This window comes from Magnolia sinica, chromosome 3 (assembly GCF_029962835.1).
Source record: "Magnolia sinica isolate HGM2019 chromosome 3, MsV1, whole genome shotgun sequence".
In the NCBI taxonomy this organism is placed as follows: Eukaryota; Viridiplantae; Streptophyta; class Magnoliopsida; order Magnoliales; family Magnoliaceae; genus Magnolia; species Magnolia sinica.
This window is the reverse complement of record NC_080575.1, coordinates 38,930,538-38,939,824: the sequence shown is the minus strand read 5'-3', so window position 1 is coordinate 38,939,824 and position 9,287 is coordinate 38,930,538. Positions and strand designations below refer to the sequence as shown.

The following is a 9,287-nucleotide window of genomic DNA, read 5'->3' as shown; positions in this document are numbered from 1 at the left end:
CACAAATTGTTGCTGTTAGCAGCAGCTAAATAGATGCACGGCATGGATGAAACCCTCATCACAGTGGGTCATGTCCTAGAAGAATGGTCCAGATACACCACATAGCTCATGATGACCCACAGACCTTGCTAACGCTGTACAACAGCAGCAGCATGAGGTGGGGTCTATAAGGGTGGACGGTCTGATGATGAGACCCCACTTGCTGATGCTACTAATAGCATTTGTGTTGCATGGGACCCACCATCCAGGGTCTGGACAGTGTGGATCCAGCATGCACCCAGGTGGGTCCACACATGGTGGCCTTCTTGACTAGTAGAGCACTGTTCACACGACTGCTCGAGCAGGGTGCTCGACTGGTCGTGACCCTACCAGAAAAATCTAAAAATTTGAGATTTTTCTTGGACTGGTCGAGATAAACCTGGACTAGTCGAGCCAGAGCCTGGACTAGTTGGACATAGGCTAAGACTAGTCAACGTAATCCCTATAATAAGCATAATAACCCATATAAAATATGCAATATGAATGACCTAATCCTAAGGTCTTTCTAGGGTCATATATACTTGAAAGTTGAACAATGAACCATGTAACTTTAGTTGCTTTCAATTGATCTTTGTACTTGAAGTTCTTGAACTTGATCTTGTACACTCGAAGTTCTTGAACTTGATCTTGAGCTTGTATTTGCACTTGGACTTAAATTTGAAGTTGCACTTGGACTTGAAGCAATACTTGAAGTTGAACAAACTTCATGACTTTCCATCACATGAACAAGTCCATCAAATCAAAGTGGTTTGTCACAAAGAAAATTGACAACAAAGGGTGCTTTATATACAATATAGCACTTACAATCTCCCCCTTTGTCAAATTTGTGACAAAACTAACTTGAAAGATTAACCTATACATTAAGCAAAAGTTCACAACTCCACTTCATAACTTAACACTCCTTCCAAAAAGAAACTCCTCCTCAATCTACTCCCCCTGCATTTGAGCTTAGTGATTTGTAGAAAACCTGTATTAACAACATATATATATATATATATATCCATAAAAAAATGCATCTCTACACCATACACCAATCCATAATCATAAAGCCTACAAAATTCTCCCAGTTTTTGTCACAACTAGACCAAGGAAGATAATAACAGTAAACAACCATAATTGTGATTATGATAATAGAAGTAGACTAAGAATCAAATCAAACATAAAAGTAAGCAGAGTGTAAACAATATGAAGATACGATAATAAAAGTCATAAAGTTAGTAATCCAGAATATCAAGAAGTCATACAAGTCCAACAAAAGATAAAGTAGTAATCCAAGTTATACATGCCCAAAAGATAAAGAAAAAGATCACTAATTTGATTCAGAAGAAGAGGGAGGTGGAATAAATGGATCAATCTGACAGAGTCCTCTAGTAATGCGATGAAAGTACTTTCGCATATATTTCACAGACGATTTTTTACTCTCATTCAAATTGTCTTCAAAAATTTTCAAAGCATCCACCTTCTCCTCCAAAGAGCTAAGACGCTCATCATACTGAGGAGGCTGATAATTAAGATCAGCCTCAACATCATCGGATTCAAGTTCATCAAATATATCCTCCATCGTAGTGTCGGTTGGTAGAGCATCATCTTCTTCAACTTCCTCTGCTCCCTCATCCCTTTAGCCAGGATTCAGTTTCAGGTTCATCTTGTTTATATTTGAGTTGTTGAATGGAAGAACTGAAATAAGGGCTTCAGCAGACAACATGACAACTTTACAATGCAAGGCTAAGGTGGTCATCAAATAGGTAAAGGGAATATCTCCATGGCCCTGATGAAGACGGTATTGGATAATAATATAACATATCAAAGCTAAAAGACAGATGGAAATACCCGACACGATAGAATGTAAAATACGAACCATGAAAGAAGTAAGTTCAGCTTTGTTTCCAGAGCGCTGATAGACATTTGCAATGAAAATTCGATGTAAGACTCTATATTTGGGTAACATTTGATTGGCCCGAAGCGTATTCCCTGCACTCCATTCCGAGTCCATGTTACATAATTTTTAGGTTAGCATATGCCTTTCCAACTCATTCAACTGATTGGATAAAGTTGGTATAGGAATACCATCATCATTCACATTTACATCTAACAAACCCGAAATTAGGGGGCGATCAACTTGAAAAGTGCTTTCTTTGAAAGAATTGAGAAAGTCAAAATTTCAAGTGATAAATCGTTTATACAAGAAAACATCCCTTGCACAATGGAGCGGTATGCCGGTCCGCCTCAATTCAAAATGTTTTCCCAACCTATAGCCACTATGATGGGAATAAGCTAAAACTGAGCTAAATGATTCGAATTAACAGTACGCTCAACAATGATTTCTCAAGTACGAAAATCCTGCACATATTCAAGGTCTTCCTCGGGTGGTCGAAGGGTTCTCACCGTAAGAGGTGTAGACCGAGAAGAGGAAGCTCGAGTAGCTTTCTTCTTAGTACGACCTTCCATTGTTAGATACAAAGTAAGAAAAACAACAATGTAAAGTAGGATTTGAAGTAAATCAGATTTTGAGCTAAAACCCCTTAAAAATCAAGATAAAACCTAAAATTGACACCCAAATGTAGCAAGATATGCAAATGGGAACCCAAATATGGAAGGAAATAAAAAATGGACCACTTACCAAGCATGAATCAAAAGTGGGTTTGACGGGTCAAAAGAGGGCCGGATGAGGAAGAAGAGAAAATTGGGAAAAAAAGTAATTTTTCTCTCTCATAAAGGGCCTCCAACCGCGCAACTTGACCGGTCGAGTACATGCTCGACCCATCAAGCCACGATTGGTCAAGTATGTACTCGACCGGTCGTGCAAGCATTAATAATACAAATTTTTATTTTAAATTTTCTAATTATTTTTTAGCAATTATTTGCACAAAAATATACAAAATAAAACATGCAAATACACAATGATAAATTCAATTAGAATTACACATACCAATATCCATTATCAATTTTGAAAATCTATTTCTATCAGGAGGTTTAGCAAATACGTCAGCAAGCTGATTTTCCATTTGAATATATTCCAATGAAATGATTTTATCTTCTACTTAGTCCCCAATATAGTGATACTGAATGTCAATATGTTTCGTACGGGAATGCTAGATGGGATTTTCAGAAATATTAATTGCGCTAGAATTATCGCAATACAATATTATTGTATCTTTCGCAATACCATAATCATTGAGCATTCGTTTCATCCAAACAAGTTGGGTACAAGCATTTCCGGCTACAATATATTCAGCCTCAGCTGTGGATAATGATATGGAACTCTGTTTCTTACTGTGCCAGGAAACAAGACAATTGCCAACATAAAAGCATCCACCACTAGTAGACTTTCTGTCATCTATGTTCCCAGCCCAGTCAACATCCATATATCCAGCTAATTGAACATTAGTATCACGTGGATACTAGAGACCTAGATTAATTGTACTTGTGACATATTTAATAATGAGCTTGACAATAATAAGATGAGATTCCTTAGGATTTGATTGATATCTAGCACAGATACCTACGCTGAATGCTATATCAGGCCGACTTGCAGTTAAGTATAGTAAACTACCAATCATACTATGATGTAATCGAGGATCTATACTTTTACCAGTTGCATCCTTCGAGAATTTTAGAGTCATACTCATACGAGTATCAAATTTCTTATTATTTTCAAATCCAAATTTCTTAACCAGGTTTAAGGTGTACTCAGTTTGAGAAATGAAGATACCATCATCCAGTTGTGTAACTTGTAATCCTAGAAAGTAGTACAATTCTCCTACCATACTCACTTCGAATATGAATTTCATCAGCTCTGCAAACTATGTAGACAAGTTAGTGTGAGTAAAGCCATAGATAATATCATCCATGTATATCTGTACTATTAATATGTGTTCATTATACTTTTTAACAAAAAGAGTTTCATCAACACTCCCTATAACAAAATTATAGTGAGAACTTAGTCAAATTTTCATACCATGCCCTAGGAGCTTGTTTCAAACCATAAAGTGCATTTTTAAGGTGATACACATGATTAGAGTGTTTAGGGTCCTCAAAACCCTTAGGCTGTTCAACATAAACCTCTTCATGTAGATCACCATTTAAGAACGCACTTTTAACATCCATTTGATAAATTTTAATTTTTAAAAGTACATAATGGATATAAATAATTTAATGGATTCAAGATGAGTTACTGGGGCAAAGGTTTCATCATAATCAACTCCTTTAATCTGAGTGTACCCTTGTACAACCAGTCTAGCCTTGTTTCTGATTATGTTCCCTAACTCATCAGATTTATTTTTGAAGATCCACTTGGTTCCAATTATATACTTATCAGATGGTTTAGGAACCAAATACCACACATCATTTCTAATAAATTGATTCAGTTCGTCTTGCATGGCAACTATCTAATTTTCATCAGTGAGTCCCTCTTTTACATTGGCGAGCTCAATTTGGGAAGTAAAACACACATAATTACGTACATATGGTTTCCAATTGCTTTCGATTACGAACACCAGTGAGAAGGTTCCCTAGAATTTGATCAATAGGATAGTCTTTGACTGATCATAGTTCAGTATTGATTTGATAAGATGAGGAGTCAGGTTTTTCAATTATATTGACTTCATCATCTTTTGAACTAGAGTTTGGTGTGTTCAGGTGGTCATCAATAACCACATTTATGGATTCCTGAATGACACCAGTTCTTTTGTTAAGAACACGATATGCTTGACTATTCAAAGCATACCCTAGGAATATCCCTTCATCACTCTTTGTGTCGAACTTCCCTAAATTTTTACAGTCTCGTAAAATATAGCACTTACTTCCAAAATTTTGAAAGTATTTTAACTATAGGTTTCTTGTTAAACCATAGTTCATAAGCCGTTTTATGTTTTGATTTTCTAATGTAAACATGATTTATTATATAGCACGCAGTGTTAATAGCTTCAACCCATAAATTTTTAGGTAACTTCATGCTATTCAACATTACATTGGCCATCTCTTGAAGCACTCTATTTTTTCTTTCAACAACCCCATTTTATTGAGGTGTCTTAGGAGCTGAAAACTCATGCAATATTCCATGATCACTATAGAACTTCTCAAAATTGTTATTTTCGAGTTCTGATCCATGATCGCTTCAGATCTTAGCAACATTTATTTCTTTTTCAATCTTAATACGCTTAAGTATTTTTTTGACTTCATCGAGAGTTTCAAATTTTTATCTCATGAATGCTACCTAAGTAAATCTAGTAAAATCATCCACATTTACCAAGAAATACTTCTTACCACCTCTACTCTTTGTTTTGGTTGGTCCAACAAGATCCATGTGGAGAAGTTCAAGAGATTTGGATATGGCAGAGGAGTTCACTTTCTTGTGACCACTCCTTATTTTTTTCCAATCTGACATACGCCACGTATTTTATCCATTTTCTTCAATTTGGGTAGTCCTCTAATAAGATCGGCTTTGCTCATTCTATATAAATTCCATTAGTTTAGATGTCCAAGGCGTTTGTGCCATAATTCGATTTCATTGGTTTGGACCATGTAACAAGATACTTTAGACGAGCAAGTTTCACTCATGATATAGTAATTCTCAGATGTTCTACGACCATTTAATATCACACAACCTTTCTCATTTGAGATCTCAAATCCTTAATTTGTAAATTTAACACTATGCTTATTATCGCCAATTTAAGAAATACTCAAAAGATTGTGCTTAAGACCTTCTACAAATAAAACATTTTCAGAAGGAGGAAGGTTAAAAAGTTGAACCGTAACTTGGCCAATTATCTTACAGTTGCTATCATCACCAAAAGTGACTGATCCATCAGTCATTTCTTTGTAGCTAGTGAACAAATCTCTGTCACCTGTCATGTGTCTTGAGCAACCACTGTCTAGGTACCACTTTGATTGACTCGAAGCCTTGAAGGCTGTGTGGGCAACCAGACAAGTAACCTTAGGAACCCATTTCATTGTAGTTACTATTAACTCTCATATTAGAGTTAGATTTGAGAAGCTCCTTAAGTAAATCCACAACTTTTTTAGCTAAAGGATTATAGGATTGTTTTCTAAAGTTAACATTATTAGTATTGACTTTAGGTGCTTGAAAAGTCTTTACACTTCAAGAGTTGTTTTGGTTATTAAATTTCAAGTCTTTCCTTTTGAGTTAAAGGATTCTCCTTTAACAAAAGTGGGAGATATACTCTTATTTTCAGAGGCATGTGTTTATCATAGCCCAGACCCGATTTGTCTTGACATGTTTTAGATGTGGTTAATAACTTTTCAAGTTTAGGGTCTCCATGGGCATACCTCTATGTATCCTTTGAACTCAATAGGGAAGAAACTTCACGTTTTAGTTTCTCATTTTCTGTTTTTAATTTTTCAAGTTTAGATGTTTTGAAATTCAAATCACATTTAGCTTTTTCAAAACAATCAGAAATATGAGATTTTTCTAAAACTGAATTTTTAAACTCCTCTTTCAATTTTAGAAATTTCTTTTTTTGAAGATTTAACTTGACAGCAATCTTACAACTCTCCCTGTATAGGGCATTATAGGCATCCTGAAGATCATCTTCATTATCATTCTCAGGGTCACTCCTTTGAGACTCAGATGTATCGCAACTATCAAAGGAAGTAACTCTGGCAAAAGTCATTAAAGCCTTGACTTCATTTGAAGTTTTGGGTTCTGATTCATCCAACTTAGAAGAAGTTTCATAGCTGGATGATTCATCTCAAGTGGCTAACATGCCTTTTCTCTTTGGCTTGTCCCTCTTTGGACACTTATTTACCAAATGCCCATATTCATGGTAGTTGAAACACTGACTATCTTTTAGATATTTCTAGTTTTTGGATTTGCCATTTTTCTTCTTAGAGGGTTTTTAAAAAATCAATTGTTTTCTTAGTTTTAAAAATCTTGTAAAATTTTTTTGCAAGTAAAGCCATATTATCTTCTAAGTTTTCACAATTAGAATTAACATTACTATCATGAGAAATATATTTGGATGATTTAAGAGCTATGGACTTACCTTTTGGAGCTTTGAAATTTAACTCGTATGTTTGAAGTGAACCAAGAAGTTCCTTAACCTTCATTTGATTTGTTTCTCTAAGTTCCTGAATGGCAGTCACTTTGTTATTGAATCTCTCAGGAAGTGATCACAGTATTTTAGTACAGACTTTGCTTTCTGGGATACTATCTCCAAGACCTCACATAGAGTTTACTATGTCATTTATTTTCGTATAGAAGTCCATGAAAGACTCATTTTCTTCCACATGAATTTCCTCAAACCTAATGGTGAAAATCTAAACTTTAGACTTTTTTACAATAGATGTACCCTCGTGTGTCATTTCAAGAATGTCCCAGGCTTGTTTAGCTGTAATGACCTAAAAAATTTTGTGCCAAGACCCGAGTACTACCTCTATTTTCCTTAGAAGCTTTTTGGGGTAATTAGCACTAAACTCGATTGCTTGTGAAATTTGCATCAATCACTTTAAATTGGATCTGCATGACTCTAAACCTATAGAATCATTAGCGCTAGGTTACTCTGAAATCTGGGATTCATCGCTAAAGCCAGTTACTCTTAAGAATTTTTGGAAGTTCTGGATCGGACCTGGACCGCGCGTCGAAAGTCCGATAGCGATGATCTTAGGCTGTTGCGGTCATCATGTTGGACTTGGCCATCACCTTAAAAATCAAGTCCATGTGATGTTCTAGGTCGATTTGATTGAGTTCGGAGTGAAGAGTGTGAGAACGGTTGGAAATTAATTAAGATTTTATGAAATCTGAGTCGTGTCGCTTGCGCGATGATTTTAAGCAATCTAACCGTTGGATTCTGACCCAATTTCACCCTCTGATCAGGAAAGGTGGTCCAGGCATGTCCTTCTGCTTGTGGACCTTATCGAGATTCGGTGACCATTGAATTAAATGTGGTCCGCCACGGCTGATCTGAAGATCCGGTCGGTACAAAAACTCAGCTTGACCTAGATCCACGGTCAGTGAGCTTAAGTCCGACCTTTCGTGGTAATAGGCCCACCGGAAGTGCTTCGTTGGATCGAGAGAGGCCTGTTTTGGTTATACCCTAAGTATACCTTGGCCCTGGGTTTATTCTCATCAATGTTAGGCCTATATATAGACCTTAAAACCCTAGCTCTCTTTTCCATACGAATTTCCTAACCCTAGCAAAGAGAGAGAGAGAGAGAGAGAGGAAAAGAGAGAGAAAGTGAGAGAGAAGTTGGTGAATCATCTTAGATTCTTTCCTGTTCTTCTTCATCCTTAAACCTTCACTTTTGAATCGTTATTCCGGCGATTCTGAGTTCATCCTTGGGTGAGTTAACCTAACCCTAATCTGTTTTAGATCTTAGAATAGTTTTTTGTGTTGTTGTAGCTCATTTCTATTCTTGCCTTAGGTTGTCTTGTCGCCGCTCCATTCCTCCAACTAAAGTTTGGATGATTTCTCCAATTAGGTCCATTGAAAGGTGTTTGGTAATTATTCACGGCATTGGATTGCTCATTCAACACCTCTTGAAAGGCAGGTATTGTTAGATAATTTTCAGTTGTGTGAACATTGCAAGCATAAATACCGCAAACAGTTTCCTTAATCTTATCCTCTTTAGTTCCATGGCCTCGAATTTTCTTATGAGATTAGACACTTTAGCATTGATATCAACATCCTCTTTCAAAAGGTATAATCTGATCCTCTCCTTTGATTGAGTGGGCTTAGAAGCGGTGCTTGATTTTGGGTAAGTGTCCCATGATTGTGCGTTTTCAACAAGTCTATCCAAGTAATCCCACACATCATCGACATTTTTATTCATAAATTCCCCATTAGACATTGTCTTAACCAATTGGCGCATGGAGGATGTTAGTCTATAATAGAAAAAGTGTGTAATATGCCACGTTTCAAAACTGTGTTGTGGGCATGAACTGACAAGATCCTTAAACCGCTCCCAACATTAGAAAAATGTTTCATCCTCCTTTTGGGCAAAGTTCATGATTGACTTCCTAAGGGTGTTCGTTTTATGATGTGGAAAAAAATTTTTATGACCTCGCTTATCATGTCATTCCATGTGCCAATAAATATGCGACGTAGTGAAAGCAACCATGTCTTAGCTTTCTCTTTCAAAGAAAAGGGAAAGAGTTTCAGTCTGACCGTGTCCTCAAACACATTTGGAAAAAATAAAGTGGTTATGATCTCATCAAACTCTTTCAAGTGCAAATATGGATTTTCATATTCAAGTCCATGGAATTATGGAAGGAGTTGGATCACCGCTGG

The 9,287-nt window shown here is 36.3% G+C and overlaps 1 non-coding gene across 1 annotated transcript; it reads left to right on the top strand.

The window, feature by feature from the left end:
* Positions 1-8,917: 8,917 nt before the first annotated feature.
* Positions 8,918-9,024, top strand: LOC131241733 (small nucleolar RNA R71). The gene has a single exon (XR_009169293.1). It is a non-coding gene; the product is annotated as a small nucleolar RNA R71 (small nucleolar RNA).
* Positions 9,025-9,287: the final 263 nt, after the last annotated feature.